The sequence below is a fragment of the Erinaceus europaeus genome, chromosome 12 (genome assembly GCF_950295315.1).
Source record: "Erinaceus europaeus chromosome 12, mEriEur2.1, whole genome shotgun sequence".
Taxonomy (NCBI): domain Eukaryota; kingdom Metazoa; phylum Chordata; class Mammalia; order Eulipotyphla; family Erinaceidae; genus Erinaceus; species Erinaceus europaeus.
Window position 1 is genome coordinate 62,666,070 of NC_080173.1, and position 17,455 is coordinate 62,683,524.

The window sequence follows — 17,455 nt, forward strand, 5'->3', positions numbered from 1 at the left end:
AATACTGAGTTTCTTTTCCAACAGGAGGTAGAGAAGCAGGGGACCTTCAGCTCTTAAACTGAAAGACGGATCAGTAAGAAGCAGGTGGTGCCCTCCTGCCTTGTGACATTTCTAGTCAAGGAGAGATTTGGAGTGAGGATTAAGACATGACATCAACAATTGGTCCTAGCAGAGATGCATCCTGATGATGTTATGCAGTAGGAAGGGAAGTATCTTGAGATCTGCATCTGTACTTATATAACAGTGATGTTTCATTAGGCCACAATTCACCTTGACTCTCAGGCCCAGAATTTAAAGTATGAACCACAGGCTACACATGGTTGCAGTGGCACCACCTCTGTTAGAGACTTTCACGTTTCTCTGCTTCACTGGGCAAGACACAGAAAAGTCAATACCATGGGACAGCATTGCCTGCATAACTCAAAAAAAAAAAAAAAAGTAGAGCCCAATGCATGGATACTAACAAAAGGAGAAGTTCTCTCTTCCTTGTTGTGTGCCTGGATAGGTCTGTGCAGAGGTGTGTTAACAAGGGCTGATGTGGGAGGCCCTGGGAAGACATTCTCTGTCTCAGCCCCATCACTCAAGATTCCAGACTCCTTCACTAGTTGCAGTGGGAGGCTGAGGGCCATACAATGATCTTCCCAGGGTGGACCTGTTTCGAGGCTCCAGTGGAACTATTTTGTTGGTTGGGATGTGGGGCCACTTTATTCATCATGCTTTCCAAAGAAGCAGAAGGAACACCTGCCACCTGAGTATAGAAGTTCAGGCTCACAGCTGGTGTCTGGGGAGTTGGTCTGCCCAACTTTGGTTCCTCAAGAACTGAGACTATGGGAGTTGGACGGTAGCGCAGCAGGCTAAGTGCATGTGGCGCAAAGCACAAGGACCAGCGCAAGAAGGATCCCGGTTCAAGTCCCCGACTCCCCACCTGCAGGGAGGTCACTTCACAGGCAGTGAAGCAGGTCTGCAGGTGTCTTTCTCTCCCCCTCTCTGTCTTCCCCTCCTCTCTCCATTTCTCTCTGTCCTATCCAACAATGACAACAACAATAATAACTACAACAATAAAACAACAAAGGCAACAAAAGGGAATAAATAAATAAATAAGTATAAAAAAAGAAGTAAGAGTAGTTACTGAGTCATCTCTCTCTCTCAGAAGATTTATTTTATTTTAATTTTTGTCCCTGCCACCAGGGTTATCATTGGGGTTCAGTGCCTGAACTATAAATTCACTACTTCTAGAGGCTATTTTTTCTTCCGTTTTAAAAATATTTTTATTAGTGATTTGTAAGATTATAAGAGATTACAGGTATAATTCTTTAAAAAAATTTTTTTAATCTTTATTTATTTGCTGGATAGAGACAGTCAGAAATTGAGAGGAAACGGGGTGATAGAGAGGGAGAGAGACAGACACCTGCAGTCCTGCTTCACCACTTGTGAAGCTTTGCCCCTGCAAATGGGGACTGGGGGCTCGAACCTGGGTCCTTGAACATTGTTACATGTGCGCTTAACCAGGTGCGACACCACCTGGCCCCTACAGGTATAATTCTACACCACTCCCACCACCAAAGTTTTGTACCCCATACCCTAGCAGTAACCACTATAGTTCTCTCAAGGTCATAGATATGGGATATATACATACATATGTATGTGTGTTTAGTTCATGTGTTATAATTCTAAGTCATCTTTTCTTTTTTAAATTTATTTTCCCTTTTGTATCCCTTGTTTTTTATTGTTGTTGTTACTGATGTCATCATTGTTGGATAGGACAGAGAGAAATGGAGAGAGGAGGGAAAGACAGAGAGGGGGAGAGAAAGACACCTGCAGACCTGCTTCACTGCCTGTGAAGCAACTCCCCTGCAGGTGGGGAGCCGGAGGCTCGAACCAGGTTCCTTAGGCCAGTCCTTGAGCTTTGCACCACCTGCAGTTAACCCACTGTGCTACTGCCCGACTCCGTCATCTCTCTCTTTTTTTTTTTTTAATTGGGGAATTAATGTTTTACATTCAACAGTAAGTACAATAGTTTGTACATGCATAACATTCCCCAGTTTCCCATATAACAATACAACCCCCACTAGGTCCTCTGTCATCCTTCTTGGACCTGTATTCTCCCCACCCACCCACCCTAGAGTCTTTTACTTTGGTGCGATACGCAATTCTAATTCAGGTTCTATTTGTGTTTTCTTTTCTGATCTTGTTTTTCAACTTCTGCCTGAGAGTGAGATCATCCCATATTCATCCTTCTGTTTCTGACTTAGTTCACTCAACATGATTTTTTCAAGGTCCATCCAATATCGGCTGAAAACGGTGAAGTCACCAGTTTTTACAGATGAGTAGTATTCCATTGTGTATATATACCACAACTTGCTCAGCCACTCATCTGTTGTTGGACTCCTGGGTCGCTTCCAGGTTTTGGCTATTACAAATTGTGCTGCCAAGAACATATGTGTACATAGATCTTTTTGGATGGATATGTTGGGTTCCTTAGGATATATCCCCAGGAGAGGAATTGCAGGATCCTAGGGTAGGTTCATTTCTAGCCTTCTGAGAGTTCTCCAGACTGTTCTCCACAGAGGTTGGACCAATTGACATTCCCACCAGCAGTGCAGGAGGGTTCCTTTGACCCCACACCCTCTCCAGCATTTGCTGCTGTTCCCTTTTCTGATGTATGACATTCTCACAGGAGTGAAGTGGTATCTCATTGTTGTCTTGATTTGCATTTCTCTGACAATCAGAGACTTAGAGCACTTTTTCATGTGTTTCTCAGCCTTTTGGATCTCTTCTGTGGTGAATATTCTGTCCATGTCCCCCCCCCCCATTTTTGGATGGGGTTATTTGTTTTCTTGTGGTTGAGTTTGGCAAGCTCTTTATATATTTTGGTTATTAAACTTTTGTCTGATGTATGGCATGTAAAGATCTCCCATTCTGTGAGGGGTCTCTTGGTTTGGGTAGTGGTTTCTTTTACTGTGAAGAAGCTTTTTAATTTGATGTAGTCCCATAGGTTTATACTTGCCTTAGTCTTCTTTGTAATTGGATTCATTTCATTGAAGATGTCTTTGAAATTTATGCGGAAAAGAGTTCTGCCAATATTTTCTTCTAAGTATCTGATAGTTTGTGGTGTAACATCCAAGTCCTTGATCCACTTGGAATTTACTTTTGTATTTGGTGAAATACAGTGGTTCAGTTTTATTCTTCTGCATGTTTCAACCCATTGTTTCCAACACCATTTGTTGAAGAGACTCTGGTTTTCCCATTTAATAGTCTGACCCCCTTTGTCAAAGATTAGATATCCATAGATATGGGGGATCCCAGTCATCTCTTTTTAAAAAATATTTAATTATTTATTTACTGCACATAGAAACAGTGAGGGGAGGTAGAGTGGAGAGAGAAAGAGAGGCCCCTATAGCCCTGCTTCACTGCTCATGAAGCTTTCTCCCAGCAGGTGGACACCGGGAGTTTGAACCCTGGTCCTTTTGTGTGGTAATGTGTGTGCTCAATCATGTATGCCTTACCCTGCCCTTGTGAGTCATGTCATTATACAAGCTATATGCCTTTAGGCCCTGTCTATATTCAGAGGTGGCTGCTGGACAAAAGTGTCCTCCCACCACACCCAGCTTCCTTCTAACTGCATATGTGAGCCGGAATTTCCCACGGAGGCAGGTGAGATCCTGGGTTTTGAGAGAAAGGGAAAGACTTCTTCCTCAAGAGTAGGGCTGCAGTTGTCTATATTTTTTTCTCCATCTCTATCTCCCCCCTCCCCTCTCAATTTCTCTTTGTCCTATAAAAAAAAATTGAAAGAAAAAAAATCTGACCACTGGGAGCAGTGGGTTCATCATACTGGCACCGAACTCCAGCTAACCCTGGTGGGGTAAAAAAAAAAAAAGTGGGGCTGGGTGATGGCGCACCTGGTTGAGCACACATGTTATAATGCGCAAGGACCCAGATTTGATCCCCTGGTCCCCACCTGTAGAGGGAAAGCTTTGCAAGAGGTGAAGCAGGGCTGTAGGTGTCTCTCTGCCATCTCTTCATCTCCCTCTCCCCTCTTGATTTCTGACTGTCTCTATCCAATAAATAAAGATTAAAATTTTTTTTTTAAAAAAAGTCAGAACTCAGCTGTATAGTTCTGTGAAGAGGCCACACCCTAAGCTTCCCAACCCCGGGGAGCAGCAGGGACACAGTGACCTGAGAGGTGACATAGAACAGCCAGCAATCAAGAATGCACAAAGAACAGCTGGTCCACCAGTCCTGACCCCAAGTTCCTAGAACATGTTAACAGGGTAAACAGAAAAAAACAAAACAAAACAGTGACCTTGTTTGCCTCAATGCATCTATAACAATGAATATCTAAGGAATTCTACAACATAGTAACAGACACAATTTGTCATGAAAAATTTTGTCTAGCTGTTATTGTGTTGTAGACTTCCTTAGATATTCATTGTAATCTCCCCTCATGAGTATACAGTGTATAAAATCTCTAGGACAAAATCTCTGGACTGGGTTTTCTCAGAGCGATGCGAAGCCTACTTGCATGTTGTTGTTGTTTTGTTTGTTTGTCTTTTGTTTTGCATTGCTGTTTCTGCTTTGACTGTTTTGATGGGTTGGATCAAGTTCCTATTCATCTGTGTTTGTTGTCACTTGCTCAGCTTAGGAATTCAGTTCCACTTTCCCAAATGCAATTTAAAACATACAATTAAATAGGAGGGACTCTTTTTTTTCCCATTTCTAAGAGAACATACATCTATCTCTCTGCTATTTGAAATAACATGCCAGATTAGGAGGATAGAAAAGAAATACAGAAGATGTGAGTCTCCAGTGATCTACTCTCATGTTCAGCCTAGACTGACTGACTGTTTGGGGCCTTTATGAGAAAGAAGAGCTTCCAGGAGTCGGGCGGTAGTGCAGTGGATTAAGCACATGTGGCGCAAAGCGCAAGGACCAGCATAAGGATCCCAGTTCGAGCCCCCGGCTCCCCACCTGCAGGGGAGCCATTTCACAAGTGGTGAAGCAGGTCTGCAGTTGTCTTTCTCTCCCCCTCTCTGCCTTCCCCTCCTTTCTCCATGTCTGTCTGTCCTGACCAACAACAACGACATCAGTAACAACAACAATAACAACTACAACAGTAAAAAAGGGAATAAATAAATAAATAAATATAAAAAAGAAAAATAAGAAGAGAGCTTCCATGTGTACATCTGGCACTTGTGATTTTCTGTTACATATAGCAAAGATAGATTATAATGGCCAAATAATTCCTGATAGGTTATATTATTCAAACAGTTTCTAGAAAATTATATTGTTCAAACATTTCCTGGGTGTCTCTTTGGGAGGATTGTATAGTCCTACTTTACTGGGGACAAGCTTGGCCAATGAATACGAGAGAGAGAGAGAGAGAGAGATCCCTGTGATATTTCTAAGCACTGTGCCATTCTACCCTATTTTCTTTTCTTCTTCTGCCCGAGTCCAGCAATGCCCAGGGTAGGAGCTGTTCTGAAAATTCTGGTCTTAAAGTGAAGGGGATATAGAGCAGAGCCTTAACCAGCCTACTATGAAACTGTTGTGTGAGCAAGAAAGGAATCTTGCAAGCCCCTGAGATTTTGGAGTCATTTGATAACACATATAACTCAGTCTAATTCAGAACTGATACAATCATCAAACAGATTCCTAGTTGCTAATATTTGTGCCTAAAACCAATTATATTTAGCAGTGCATTGTACCATCTCCTGTTTAATCACTGCACTGACTGATAATTAGCTCTGTTTTCGAAGAAAGTGAAAGACTGATCAGGTCACCTTCTGGGAACTACACAGCCAGTATGTGTGTGTGTGGGGGGGGAGCTGCTAGAGCTAGATTTCAAACTCCGAACTAAATCCCTGGCTCATTTTATTGCAAGAAGCTGCCACACAAGACAATAGCAGGTTTCCTGGCATCACAAGTGGAGTGTGTGAGGGACTGCAGCTCCCTTGTGGGGGCTTTCTCATTCAATTCTATTTTTAACTGGAGTGACACATGGTACTGGGCTTCTGACTCTAACCTTTTGGAGTCTGACTTATCACAAAATGAGGCTCCTGCAGTCCTCAAGCTTCCCACACTTAAAAATAAGGGAAGAAAATGGTGACAGTTAGTGTCCAGCTTTCACTGCCAAATTGGGCGTCCAAGTTACTGTTTAGTTTCAGTGCTCCATTCATGCGGAATTAGATGTCTGGACAATCTGTTTCCTGAATTTAGGGGAAGGTTGTCCTCGGTCTCACCTTTGTGCAGTAATTCTAGTCTTCTTGCTATATTCACATCTCAGGGGTGTGTCGTTCAAAGAACAGGGTCCCCATTATCTAAGAGCCTGCATCACTATTGGCTCTGCTTCACACTTCGGAGTCTGGCAGAATAGCTACCTCCTCAGGAAAGCCAGGCAGTCCCCCCACTGCCTCCCTGGGAGAAAGCAAAACCTTTTTTAATGGCCCCTTTCATGAGGCGGAGAAAGAAAAAGCATCCAAAAATCTCACACCAGAATAAAACTAGCCATTCAGGGTTCCTTCACAGAACTTCAGGGTAAGGAATGGAGGCAGGAGGCTGAGGAGATGGCAACATTTGGCAGACCTTGAACTCGATTCTGGACATGAACAAAAACATTGTGCGAATGTCAGTTAATGGTGGGAGAAAGTAGGAATCAAAGTCACTCAAAGAGTTCCATAAAGTACATCAGTGTTTTTATCTTTGTGGGTTCCCTAATTGAGCTTTTATGTAAGTTGGGTTTCTGAATATCCAGGTGCTCTGGTAAATATTTAATAATTTAAATATCGAGGAAAACATGCTTAAAAGCTGACTTCCTTCTGCTCTTCTTTGGAAGTACACTTTTTTTTTTGTGCCTCCAGGGTTATTGCTGGGGCTCAGTGCCTGCACCATGAATTCACTGCTCCATGAAGGCCATTTTGTACCCCTTTTGTTGCCCTTGTTGTAGCCTTGTTGTGGTTATTATTGTTGTTGTTGATGTCGTTTGTTGTTGGATAGCACAGAGAAAATGGAGAGAGGAGGGGAAGACAGAGGAGGGAGAGAAAGATAGACACCTGCAGAACTGCTTCACCACCTGTGAAGTGACTCCTCTGAAGGTGGGGAGCTGGGGGGATTGAACCAGGATCCTTACACAGGTCCTTGCACTTTGCACCATGTGTACTTAACCCACTGTGCTACTTACTACCCAACCCCCTAAAGTGCACTTTTTATCTTGCCACTCAGCGCTGATTTTTCAGATTAGAGAGAAACACAGCTACATGGAAACAGAGCAAGGAAAGGACACCCTAGCACTGAAACACTCCCCTGGAATAGTACCACTTCTGTGTGGTATGCTAGGAACTCAAACCTGTGCCCTATGAGTGACAGGCAAGCTATCTCATCAGTCTTGGAAACTCACTTTCAAAGAAGGGTTATGTTTTCTGATCATGGCTTTAAAAAATTTTTTTATTATTATTTTCCCTTTTGTTGCTCTTGTTTTATTGTTGCTATAGTTATTATTGTTGTTGTTATTGATGTCATTGTTGTTGGATAGGACAGAGAGAAATGGAGAGAGGAGAGGAAGGCAGAGAGGGGGAGAGAAAGAGAGACACTTTCAGACCTGCTTCACTGCCTGTGAAGCGACTCCCCTCCAGGTGAGGGGATGGGGCTCAAAACGGGGCTGGTCCTTCATGCCACATGCTCTTAACCCTCTGCACTACCGCCAACCCCCAATCGCGGCTCTTTCTAACCTTAATTCAGAGCTGTACAGGTTAAGGACTATAGCCCTCCCAACCTAAACAAAGACCTGGTATAGAGAGTGGGAAGAAAATTTGGACAGGGTAAGAGTGTGGTAAGAATGACTACAGATGACAGGATAATATACATAGAAAAACCTAAGGAATCCAGCAAGAAGCTTTTGGATATCATCAGTCAATACAGTAAGGTGTCAGACTACAAAATTAACATTCAAAAGTCAGTGGCATTCCTCTATGCAAACACTAAGTTAGAAGAAGTTGAAATCCAGAAATCAATTCCTTTTACTATAGCAACAGAAACAATAAAATATCTAGGAATAAATCTAACCAAAGAAGTGAAAGACTTGTATACTGAAAATTATGAGTCACCACTCAAGGAAATTTAAAAAGACACAGAGAAGTGGAAAGGTATTCCATGTTCATGGGTTGGAAGAATTAACATCATCAAAATGAATATACTACCCAGAGCCATCTACAAATTTAATGCTATCCCCATCAATCCCAACCACATTTTTGAGGAGATAGAACAAATGCTACAAAGGTTTATCTGGAACTAGAAAAGACCTAAAATTGCCAAAACAATCTTGAGAAGAAAGAACAGAACTGGTGGCATCACACTTCCAGATCTTAAATTGTATTATAGGGCCATTGTCATCAAAACTGCTTGGAACTGGAACACGAATGGACACATTGACCAGTGCAATAGAATTGAGAACCCAGAAGTAAGCCCCCACACCTATGGACATCTAATCCTTGACAAAGGTGCCCAGACTACTAAATGGGGAAAGCAGAGTCTCTTCAACAAATGGTGTTGGAAACAATGGGTTGAAACATGCAGAAGAATGAAACTGAACCACTATATTTGACCAAATACAAAAGTAAATTCCAAATGGATCAAGGACTTGGATGTTAGACCACAAACTATCAGATACCTAGAGGAAAATATTGGCAGAACTCTTTTCCGCATGCATTTTAAAGACATCTTCAATGAAACGAATCCAATTACAAAGAAGACTAAGGCAAGCATAAACCTGTGGGACTACATCAAATTAAAAAACTTCTGCACAGCAAAAGAAACTACTACCCAAACCAGGAGACCCCTCACAGAATGGGAGAAGATCTTTACATGCCATACATCAGACAAGAGGCTAATAACCAGAATATATAAAGAACTTGCAGATCACAAAGACAAGACAACAAATAACCCCATCCAAAAATGGGGGGGGGGACATGGACAGAATATTCACCACAGAAGAGATCCAAAAGGCTAAGAAACACATGAAAACATGCTCCAAGTCTCTGATTGTCAGAGAAATGCAAATCAAGACAACAATGAGATATCACTTCACTCCTGTGAGAATGTCATACATCAGAAAAGGTAACAGCAGCAAATGCTGGAGAGTGTGTGAAGTCAAAGGAACCCTCCTGCACTGCTGGTGGGAATGTCAATTGGTTCAACCTCTGTGGAGAACAGTCTGGAGAACTCTCAGAAGGCTAGAAATGGACCTACCCTAGGATCCTGCAATTCCTCTCCTGGGGATATATCCTAAGAAACCCAACATATCCATCCAAAAATATCTGTGTACACATATATTCTTGGCAGCACAATTTGTAATAGCCAAAACCTGGAAGCAACCCAGGTGTCCAACAACAGATGAGTGGCTGAGCAAGTTGTGGTATATACATACAATGGAATACTACTCAGCTATAAAAATGGTAACTTCACCATTTTCAGCCGATCTTGGATGGACCTTGAAAAATTCATGTTAAGTGAAATAAGTCAGAAACAGAAGGATGAATATGGGATGATCTCACTCTCAGGCAGAAGTTGAAAAACAAGATCAGAAAAGAAAACGCAAGTAGAACCTGAACTGGAATTGGCGTATTACACCAAAGTAAAAGACTCTGGGGTGGGTGGGTGGGGAGAATACAGATCCAAGAAGGATGACGGAGGACCTAATGGGGGTTGTATTGTTATATGGAAAACTGGGAAATGTTATGCATGCACAAACTATTGTATTTACTGTTGATTGTAAAACATTAATTCCCCAATAAAGAAATTAAAAAGATAATAATAAATAAATAAATAAAAAGAATACAATAAACTTAGCTTAGATTTATTGTTTTTATAACCAGAGGTGATATAATGATTTCAAGGTTTTGTATGTCCTTATGCATTTATTGCACAGGCATTTATTACATATTTACACATGTCTACATGTTCAATATTATACTGGCTATCAGAAATATAAATATCAATTTATTGTCTCTCAGAAAGCTTTTAAAAAACATTTGAGGAGGGGGTCAGGCTGTAGCACAATGGGTTAAGAGCACATGGCGTGAAGCGCAAGGACCAGCATAAGGATCCCGCTTCGAGCCCCTGGCTCCCTACCTGCAGAGGTGAAGCAGGTCTGCAAGTGTCTGTCTTTCTCTCCCCCTCTCTGTCTTCCCCTCTCTCTCCATTTCTCTCTGTTCTACCCAACAACAATAAAAACAAAAATAATAATAACCACAACAATGATAAGACAACATGGATAACAAAAGGGGAAAAAAATGACCTCTAGGAGCAGTGGATTTGTGGTGCAGGCACCGCGCCCCAGCAACAACTCTAGAGACAAAATAAAAATAAAAAAAGATTTGAGAGAGAACCATGGCATCACTCCAGCAAATGTGATACTGAATATTGAACTTGGGACAATGCTTTATTCACTGTAGTACTTCCCAGCTATCCCTCAGGGAACTTTAAAAGCAAAAATAACTGACATTATTATTGTAACAGATGAGTGGGAGCTGAGTGTTTACTGTCCCCCACTAAGCACTTTACATCAATTACTTCATTTATTCTCTTGTTAAACTTTAAGTTTTTACCACCAGTCCTTTAACCTAAAAAATAAATAAAATAAAGAAACTAGACACAGAAGTATTTAATAACTTGCCCAAATTTATAGAACTCAGAAAAGACATAGTAACTTCTTTGATATCACACCAAATGGTGGGCAACACCAGTGCTGTGGGAAGGCCCTGAGCTCCCCCCACGGCAGGCTTCCACAGCAGATTACAAGGCCAGGGCGGTGGAGCTATGGAGGCAAAGTTGAGGATAAGAAGTGGATCCCCCCCCCCAAAAAAAATGAAGTGGATCCATCAGGTGGTGCAAAGCACAGGGGCTGGCATAAATCCCGGTTTGAGCCCCAGGCTCCCCACCTGCAGAAGAGTCGCTTCACAGGTGGTGAAGCAGGTCTGCAGGTGTCTATCTTTCTCTCCCCCTCTCTGTCTTCCCTTCCTCTCTCCATTTCTCTCTGTCCTATCCAACAACAATAATAACTACAACAATAAAACAAGGGCAACAAAAGAGAATAAATAAATAAATAAATAAATAAATATTAAAAAAGAAGAAGAAGTTGATCCCAGTGACCAAGCTGGGTCACCTGGTCAAGACATGAAGATCAAGTCCCTGGAGGGCCTCTACCTTTTTTCCCTGCCCATCAAGAAGTCTGAGGTAACTGTCCTGGCCATCCCTCAAGGACAAGGTTGTTAGGATTATACTGGGCAGCAGACCAGGTTCAAGGCATTTGTGGCCATTGGGGATTACAACAGGCACATTGTCCTGGTCAAGTGCCCCAAGGAGGTGACCACTGCCACCCAAAGGGCCATCACCCTGGCCAAGCTCTCCATCGACCCTGTGTGCTGGGACTACTGGGGGAACAAGATCAGCAAGCCTCACACTGTGCCCTGCAAGTCCATAGGCCACAGCGGATCTGTCCTGGTATACCTTATCCCGCCTCAAGGGGAACTGGCATTGTGTCAGCACCATGCCAAAGAAGCTGCTGCTGATGGATGGCATCAATGACTGCTACACCTCATCCACGGGCTGCACCACAACTCTGGGAAACTTCACTAAAGCCGCCTTTGATGCCATCTCCAAGACCTACAGCTATCTCACTCCCGATCTCTGGAAAGAGACAGTGTTCACCAAGTCACCTTAGCAGGAATTCACTGATTATCTTGTGAAGAACAGAGTCTTGGTTCAGAGGACCCAGGCTCCAGCTGTGGCCACCACATAAGTTTTTGTACAGGAGAAAAAAAAAGTGATTACCGGTAAAGAAAGCAAGAGAGAAAGAAAGAAAGAGAGAGAGAGAGAAAGGAGGGAGGGAAGGAAGGAAGGAAGGAAGGAAGGAAGGAAGGAAGGAAGGAAGGAAGGAAGGAAGGAAGGAGAAAAAAACAGAACAGTGTGACAAAATTGCTCCCATGGATAGTGGATTTCTTTGCCAGCTGTATGACCCTGCCCCTACCTCACTAGAGGAAGCTTCAGTGCTGTGGTATCTTTCAGTCTCTGTGCCTCTTCTCTTTCTCTATCTCTAGATACATGTTTATCTACCTAGAAATACATAAATTAATCAACAAGTAAATAAAATAAAAGAACTAAGATTCTCTGTCTCTCTCTCTTTCCAGAACACTGCTCAGTTTTGATTTATGGTGGTGCTGGAGGTTGAAACTGAGACTTTGAGGATTCAGTCATAAGACTTTTTGCATGACCGTTATGCTATCTCCCCCACCCAAGATTTTATTTTCATAATTGATGTTTTCCTATTCAATCCTGATTTTCCTTTGGGGAATCCCTTTTGTTCTTTACATTTGGCAATGTGATTCAGTTGTGGTCAACTACATAACCCTGTTTTCAATGACAGAGGCCATGCAGTTGTAGACTTCTGTGTATCACTTCTGGATGTAGTGATTGGCTTAGGAATGAATATGTGACTTACACAAGATCAATAGGAATCAAGCCTGAAAGATTTGTTGGTTTTCCTGGGGTGAAGTGGGGGAGAGTTTCATCTGCGCAGAATCATAACTACTGGCTGTAAAAGGAAAGTAAACTTATATATTTGGGGATATTGTTGTAAAGAATAAAATCAACAAACGGTTGAGAAATTGGAAACCTGATGCCTTGATTGAAGCCCTGGATGCAGCTATGCCCAAAACTTTACCCACTCTATATTGTCTTTTTTAGTTTCAAGAATTTCAAGCTTGATTTTCTTTTTTTTTTTTCCTCCAGGGTTATTGCTGGGCTCGGTGCCTGCACCATGAATCCACTGCTCTTGAAGGCCATTTTCCCCCCTTTTGTTGTCCTTGTTGTTGTAGCCTCATTGTGGTTATTATTATTATTGCCATTGTTGATGTTGTTCATTGTTGGATAGGACAGAGAGAAATGGAGAAAGGAGGGGAAGACAGAGAGGGGGAGAGAAAGATAGACACCTGCAGACCTGCTTCACCGCCTATGAAGTGACTCCCCTGCAGGTGGGGAGCTGGGGGCTCGAACCAGGATCCTTACACTGGTCCTTGTGCTTTGTGTCACATGTGCTTAACTCATTGCGCCACCACCTGACCCCCCAATCTTGATTTTCTAACACTTACAAAGGAGTCTTGTAGCTCAGCTATTTTGTTTTCTGATACTGTATTAGCTTGTTCAGCTAGTTGTGCTCTTAGCTCAGCTATTTCAGCTTTCAGCTGTCTAATCACTCGAGATAGTGTTTTCTTTTGGAGTCTCATTTGCTGTTACCCCATTTCTGATATTACTTTCAAATTATTTTTTTTTAATTTATTTATTTAAGAAAGGAGACATTAACAAAACCATAGGATAGGAGGGGTACAACTCCACACAATTCCCACCACCTGGTCTCCATATCACATCCACTCCCCCTGATAGCTTTCCCATTCTCTATCCCTCTGGGAGTATGGACCCAGGGTCATTGTGGGTTGCAGAAGGTGGAAGGTCTGGCTTCTGTAATTGCTTCCCCGCTGAACATTACTTTCAAATTCTTTCCTCATTCCTGTGACTTCTACCTGGGGGGCGGGATTTATCTTGGCTTTTGTCCTGGTTCAATTCTCCAATGTTTCTTCTTGGTTTAACCATTGTATGTGGTGTGTGATGAGATCCCTCTCTCATTGTTATTCAATATACTAGTCACCTTCCTAGATTGACTTGTGTCTAAGTAAGATACTTAAAGAGTTCACAGTTATGGAAATTAACATTTTCAATATTGTCTCAATCCTTGAGGTGAAGCTCGGTGGCTGTCAAACCCACTTTTGTTCTTTATCTTCCTTGTAGACTATAGGAGCATGTGGGTTTTTTAAATATAAGTAGAATTTTTTTTAGCTTAATTACTCACTCTTAACCTACAGGTAAAACAGGGTAGGGGAGAGATAGCATAGTGGTTATGCAAAGAGACTCCCATGCCCCCAAGGGTCCAGGCCCAATTCAGCTTCTCTGACAGCAGTCAGAACCAAGAAGGGCAGCAATCCTTGGCCCTCTGAGTTTCTAAACAAATCCTGTTTGTATTCCATGGGTTCTGAGGCAAGTATTCAATGTGTCTCTGAATTCCTTAGGAGAACAATGTGGAAAGGCTGCCACTATAGTTCCCAAACCTCTGGGAGTGTGTGTCTTCTCCTAAGTTGCCTGATCAGGTCTCTGCACACACCCCCTCCATGTCAGCACAGGGCCTCCCCACTGCTGCTCCGGCCTCCCCACTGCTGCTCCAGCCTCCAGGGACAGTAGCAATGGAGACTCACAGTTGCATTTGGTGAACCTTAGGGGATCCTCTCCTCCAGCCAGCAGTTTATTTTTTAGTAAAACTCAGACCAGAGGTGGTGCCTCAACTGGCAAACTGATGGACTATTACCAGTCACTCCTGAGTAGATCAGGCTTTCAGCCCCAGGAATCTCTCCTTAGGCCCCTCTCTGCTCAGGAGCCACATGCGTTTGCGCTCACCCATGACATGGTGGGTTCCCAAAGTATTCCGAGCCTTGTCTTGTGTTCTCAGGTGATCTTTGTTATCACAAAGGAGTCTTAACTAATATAGGGACACAGAAAAACACTCCTGTAATTATTAGTCCACCTGAGTGGTGAGTACTAAAATAAATATGGGTATTTAGGAAGCACTGAGTGTGCATATAAGTGAGGGTGTATGTGTGTGTGTGTGTATGTGTGTGTGTGTGTGTGTGTGTGTGTGTGTGTGTGTGTTTTGACAGAATGGCAGAGAGAGAGAGACCACAGGACAAATACTTCCTTCAATGTGGTGGGGGCTGGGCTTGAACCTGTGTCTTATACATGGCAAAGCAGGACACTACTCAAGTGAGCTATATTGCCAGCCTATATATAAGTGAGATGTTTTTCACTTTCTTCCTTTTAGCAGCTTCAGTAGTTATGAAGCCAAATCTCAGGGGAGATAAAGCAACACTGGAGAGAGAGAGAGAGTGCTATAGATTAATTTGTTGCTGACACAGACCAGGTTGGTCACCCTTCATTGGAGAGGGAGGTGTCTGTTAACCAATACCATGAAAGGTTAACACACACACACACACACACACACACACACACACACACATTGGGAATAAGAATCACAACAAGAGTAATTAGCTTTCTGGGATACATTTCACCACCAGTTTATGAAGCCCTTGACAGTGAAATTAAATCTGACATCACTCCTTGGAGGACAAACACTGCTGCAGTCTCCCAACAGAGTGAGCTCAGACACTTAAAGACCCATGTTCCCTGAGGTTTGGTGTCACCTTCTACAACTCAGTTAATGGTACCCTATTTAGCTCCAAGAGTGATGGAAGACTGGTCATGAGGGAGGGAGAGAGGGGCTGATGCAATCCTTGGAGAATATGAAGAAATTTACCCTGGAGTTCAAACAAGCCTGTGGTTTGATTAATTTAATCAGTTCCTATGAGTTCAAATCCTACCTTGGTGATGGTGGTGATGGTGGTGGTGGTTTGTGTGTTTTACCAGAGCACTGCTCAGCTCTGACTTATGATGGTGCAGAGGATTGAACCTGGGACTTCAGAGCCTCAGGCATGAAAGTTTGCTGAACCATTATGCTATCTACCCCTGATCCCAAGCCATGGTTTTAATTCCTTGGCTGCACTGCCATCTCATCTTCATTCCCTTCTCAACCAGGCTCAGAAAAAAACTTTGCCTTCTTCCCTTTTCACCTTAAGGTTAGACTTTAAAATTAGCATTTAAGTAAATTAGATCATTCACAATCTTCTATACAGATGATGTTAGGATCATCACAGAGAGTAGTGAGTCCCCCCCCCCCCCCCCCCGCTCTATTGGTAGATGCAATTTGCCACTTTCAGGCAGCACCTGCACAAAAACATTATCATCCATAACAGAGGCAAGAAATATGTAAATAGCCACACTGTTTAGCACCCTGGTCCATGGTCAGGTCACCCATGACTAAAGGTGACCATTACACTCATGTGAACAAGGTGAGGTCATACTTCCCCTCCAGTAAAAGACAAAAAGAGAAAAAATTGTTTTTCTCTCCTTGATGAATATGAAGCTGTAATAAAACAGAACTGAGGTCTTTGGTGAATAATTCATGCTTATCTAAAAGAAAAAATAATGAATTTTTATCAGATATAACCTCTCTTACTAAGTTGCAGAAAATTACTCCCTTGACTGGAGCTTCCAGAAACCTCTAACAGATTTGCCTGATGGTTCTCGCAAGTGCCCTCCCCATGATGCCAGCCTCCTAACAGATCCCCTCTGGATACTCCAGGAGGAGAGGTGAAAGGTTAAGGGCAGGACTCATCTGATCTGACAGTGGTGCTACTGGAGTGGACGCCTAGAGCCAATTCTCTCATGGGCTTCCCCATGGGGGTCTTGAGGCTCCTTTTCTTGGCATCTACAACTGAATGCTTTGATTGACTCTTTCAAGCTAACTGCTTATGACCCCTTTCAATGGGACACCCTATAGTATTCACTCCGTCTCTTTCTGCTGGGGTCAGTTCCATGCAGGAAGCTCAGTGGACTGTGTTGTCTGAAGATAGCCTCACCCTTCCTAGGGTCATTTGGAATGGCATGCATTTGACTTTTATAGTTGTACACTGATCCTTCAAGCATACTAATTTATCTGCTGCTATGGACTGCTTTAGCCAGCCTTGCTTTTTTTCCCCTTTCCTTTTAAGGATGAGTTAAGGTTCCCAACCACCTTTGGCACATACCAAACTCTCTCTGTGAGTGGACTACTCACAGTGCTTCTCAGTACACTTGAGGTGACAGGGGAAATATACCCTGGTTTTCCATAAGAGAGTGACACCAATACCACATCACAACTTTCTCCAAAGAAACTGCAACCATCTGGCTATCTTCAGGCCTCAATGTGCACTTAAAAGAATTCAGCTGCCGGGAAAACAGCATTCCCGAGACTCTTAGGTCCTAGATTTAATCCCTGGCACCATCATAAACTAGAGTTAAGCAGTGCTCTGGTTAAAAAAAGAAAAAGAAAAAAAGAAACTCAACTATGTTTGTTTTTAATAGTCATATTGAAATATATATATTCATCTTTTTAGTGTAGATATTGAGGTGTTTTTTTCCCCTCCAGGGTTACTGCTGGGGCTCAGGGCCTGCACTATGAGTCCACTGCTGCTGGAGGCTATTTTTTTCCTTTTGTTGCCCTTGTTGTTTATCGTTGTTGTTGTTATTATTGTTGTCATTGTTGCTTGATAGAACAGAGAGAAATGGAGAGAGGAGGGGGAGACAAAGAGGGGGAGAGAAAGATAGACACCTGCAGACCTGTTTCACCGCTTGTGAAGTGACTCACCTGCAGGTGGAGATCCAGGGGCTCGAACCAGGATCCTTATGCTGGTCCTTGCGCTTCCGCGCCATGTGCGTTTAACCCACTGCGCTACCGCCCGACCCCCATGATGTTGAGGTTTATTGG

At 42.8% G+C, this 17,455-nt stretch overlaps 1 pseudogene; it reads left to right on the plus strand.

Annotated features, from left to right (window-relative positions):
* Window positions 1-11,137: 11,137 nt before the first annotated feature.
* On the plus strand, window positions 11,138-11,800 carry LOC103116758 (small ribosomal subunit protein uS5-like; annotated as a pseudogene).
* Window positions 11,801-17,455: the final 5,655 nt, after the last annotated feature.